This window comes from Centruroides vittatus, unplaced genomic scaffold (assembly GCF_030686945.1).
Source record: "Centruroides vittatus isolate TY-2023 unplaced genomic scaffold, ASM3068694v2 contig_564, whole genome shotgun sequence".
In the NCBI taxonomy this organism is placed as follows: domain Eukaryota; kingdom Metazoa; phylum Arthropoda; class Arachnida; order Scorpiones; family Buthidae; genus Centruroides; species Centruroides vittatus.
This window is the reverse complement of record NW_027122335.1, coordinates 677684-681591: the sequence shown is the minus strand read 5'-3', so window position 1 is coordinate 681591 and position 3908 is coordinate 677684. Positions and strand designations below refer to the sequence as shown.

Genomic DNA, 3908 nt, shown 5'->3' with positions numbered 1-3908 from the left:
TCGATGGATTGGCCGTGGTGAATCGGTTCCTTGGCTCCCACGTTCACCTGGTTTATGAAGCCTTACGGGACATTCCAATTTTCAACACGAGTGTTGAGTGTTGAAACCAACAACTTGACGTTCCAACTTCGAGTACGAAGTGCTTAGTTCCCATAATTCCATTCTCAGCAAGATGAATTCCATTCAAATGTCGCAGCAATTACCCACAATTCATTGGAAAGTAGCGGTCAACATATCTGTTGAGTGCTGAGTGTGTTGAGTCAGCGTTGACAACAGCGCCATTTCAACGTTGAAAAAAGGAACGACTTTTACCAAACGTTGAGATCAGCGCTTAGTCAGCGTTGAAAATTGGAATGTCCCGTTAATTTCTTTTGTGAGGACCTATCCACCACTCAAGGTTATGGTGTATGACTGTCCTGTGGAGTCCGAATTGGATCTCGTAGCAAGACTCGTCTGCGCTGCTGCTACAATCAAAGAAACTCCCTGTGTGTTCGAACGTGTCCGGCAATCAATGCTCCGTCGGTGTCAAGCATCGCGTCTGATGGTGGAAACTTCGAGCATCTGTTGTAACATTATGAACTGGTACGCCATTTGTACTAATTATGTCAAATAAATGTTTCTCATTAATCACTGTCTTGTGTCTTTTCAGATCTTCTATTTCTACTACCACTTTCCCCTGACGTTTTCCATTATGGGTTCCTCATTCCTTTAGATGTTATTTACCTCCCCTTAAAGTTTGTCGGTACATTTTTGAGACCCCCTGTATATAAATATGTGAACTTTTAAAATAAATATTAATATACCTATTTATAACATGTTCTAACAATTTTTAAACTTCTGTTTAAATTCCTATACCATCACAATGTGGATGGGCTGGGCTCTAAGCATTACAGAGCTCTTTTTCATATTTTTTTTAAAGGATTAAAATTTCTAGTTACGCCACTAGTGAAGCCTAGACTCCACATTACCGAAATCTGCGACGCAATCGTAAAACTGACAGCCAAACTGACGAAACTTTCAGTTTTGGAACGTTCAATTGGACAGAAACAAGATTGAAAGCGGAGTTAAAAATTATTTAAATTTTCCGTTTTCGTTCCGCGCTTCTGTCGTACTGAAACCAATAAAAACGCAAGGATTTGTGACCGGTAGTCACGTGCATTAGTCACGTGTAGTTTGATTGTCGTAATGGCGGAAAGTGTAGCGAAAAGGACGAGGAAACAAATTTGGACTTTATTCATTGAAGAAGTTAGAAAATACAGATATCTGTACGACAAAAAATGTAAATAATTCAAAGATTATTAACAATGAAATTGTTAATAAATGCAGAGAAAGCATGGCAAAATCCGTAGCGTTATCCAACTTTGACTCTTTACGACAATTACAGAACTGATCAACAAATGGCGCATTTCCACGTAACGTTCTAGAGCAGGGATGGCGAACCTTTTTGAGTCCACGTGCCACATTGTAAGCATACTTAGCTTTAAAGATGTTAATGCGTGCCAAAGTCTTAGACTTCGAATAATGATATTTAAAGGCGGCCGGATGGCCGAGCGGTCAAGGTGGCAGCCTACCGCTCTGGGGGACCCGGGATCGAATCCGAACGGGTCGAAAAATCCCCAGGAATTTTTCGGGGGGTGGTCCGTTCGGATATGTCGGGCCCCGTCCCTCACCACCCGGTCGCCCCATTGTGGGCCTGGCCGAACCCATAATGGCTTGCAAAAAGAGGCCCTCTTAGTGCCCACAGGGCGGAAAGAGTTAAAAAAAATGATATTTAAAAAAATTAAACGAATACGCTTTAATTCGAATAAATGTAAAAAATCTGATTGAAAAAAGGATGATCAGGTGATAAACAGAAAGGATGATTGAAAAAGACAAAAATCATACAATACGTCACGTGCCAGATGATTTCTCTTACGTGCCACTTTGGGCACGCGTGCCATAGGTTCGCCACCCCTGTTCTAGAGTACCTAGATATCAGAATAGCGACACACGAGTCATCGCCGCCATGTTCTGTCGAGTGTCATCACGTGGTCTATGGGTTTACATTAAGAAATGACGACTTTTTTAGTTTAATAAAGAATTTTATTCGTAAAAATGCTTTATTAAACTAAAAAAAAATCGTCATTTCTTAATGTAAACCCATAGACCACGTGATGACACTCGACAGAACATGGCGGCGATGACTCGTGTGTCGCTACTCTGATATCTAGGTACTCTATAACGTTCATTTCGGTGCAAGTTAAAACGAAAATTCTGTATGTTTCAGTTCTGTTTCTGAGTTTCGGTTTTCAGGTAATGTGGAGTCCAGGCTTTACGCCCTTTAAAACAACCCTCTGACACTTCTATCGCTTTGGTTACGAAGCTCGTAAAAAAATATATATTGTATAGAGCTCTGCCGGCATGTCATTCACTTTAAACACACAATTGAAATTACGGTATCATTCGCTCGTCTCTTCCACACAGAAAGATCAAACTGGATCATTCGCTTGGGAAGACCTCACCAAAATTTTTCCTTTAACAGTCTCAATGTTTCCGAGACGAAAACATCTGAAAAATCCCAAATATCCGCACACATTCCGAATTCGCCGCGCATTTCTAATAACCAACCGAACATAACAAAATAAATAATGTAAAAACTAACAAACTTTATCAAGAGATAAGCATTTGATGCTCGAAATCATTTTCAGGATCCAAACATCAAGACTCAACAAATTTGCAATTGTTAAATTAGATTTGCATCTGTAGCAAAAGAATGTTCCAAATTCTTAAAGGAAATTATCAACGTAAGCAAATTGCTGGTATTTTCTTTGGAAATGCTAATTGAATTACTGTAAATGTAACTAGTATTGACAGTTTATAAATTTCCATTTAATTAGAACACGTGCAAGGCTTTCTTCTACATAAAACTTTTTAAATTAAAAATTGAATTAATATTCTATTTTTATTTTTTACATATAACGTCCCTTTAATCCAAAAACTTGTTTGGTAGACGGTCTCACAGCTATTTCTGGTTAGAAAATTACGACTTTATTTCATAAATTGAACTTATACATCAGATTATACAAATGCATTTCGGGTTGGTGTAAGTTTACAACCCCTCTTCAGTGCTGTTTGAAAAAACAACATTATAATTAGGGACACGACATTACTCAAATATTGAGAAAAGATTTTTTACACAACAAACACAAATGTAGAAATAGAATTTTTAATTTCTGTTCTTATATATGATATGTATCTTGCATAGATATACAAACAATCCACTATATTATATTTTAAAAAAATATAAATTATGGTGGTTTAAAACATAAAAAATTCCATAAAATTTAATGGTATAAAAGATATTAAATTCCATCTAAGAATTTCCTAAGAAACTTACATTTATCCAGTATTTATTTCCATTATTTAATGGAAATATTTCCATTTTTACAATTAAAGTGGGCGGGCACCAGTTCTTCCAAGTGAAGTACAGTACAGTACTGTATAAGTGTTTAATATTATATTACTGTATATTATATTATATTACATTATCATAATAATAAAACATATAATCTTAAAATGGCAGCAGCGGTTTATAGAATATCCAATTGACAACACAAAAATTTATATTGGCAAAACAGGCCGTTTATTAAAAGTAAGAATAAAAGAAGCCGCTATTCGTCTTAGATATAATAACTTCCTTTGGTATAACCACATAATAAATAATAATTGTCAAATCAATAGAAAAAATATAAAAGTTTTACAGTTAGAAAAGAACACATACAAAAGAACATATAGAAATATAAATAACGTCCAAAAGATAATTTAGTTAATATTTCAGAGGGCATGTTAATCGACCTTCCAGATTGTACAGATTAATAGAGGGCGCCTTAACACGTTGAACATTGTAATAATAGCACAGTCTAAGATTT

The 3908-nt window shown here is 36.1% G+C and overlaps 1 long non-coding RNA gene across 1 annotated transcript; it reads left to right on the top strand.

Moving 5' to 3' along the window:
- Positions 1-255: 255 nt before the first annotated feature.
- On the top strand, positions 256-813 carry LOC136978957 (uncharacterized). Its single transcript, XR_010881311.1, has 2 exons — positions 256-582; positions 650-813. It is a non-coding gene; the product is annotated as an uncharacterized lncRNA (long non-coding RNA).
- Positions 814-3908: the final 3095 nt, after the last annotated feature.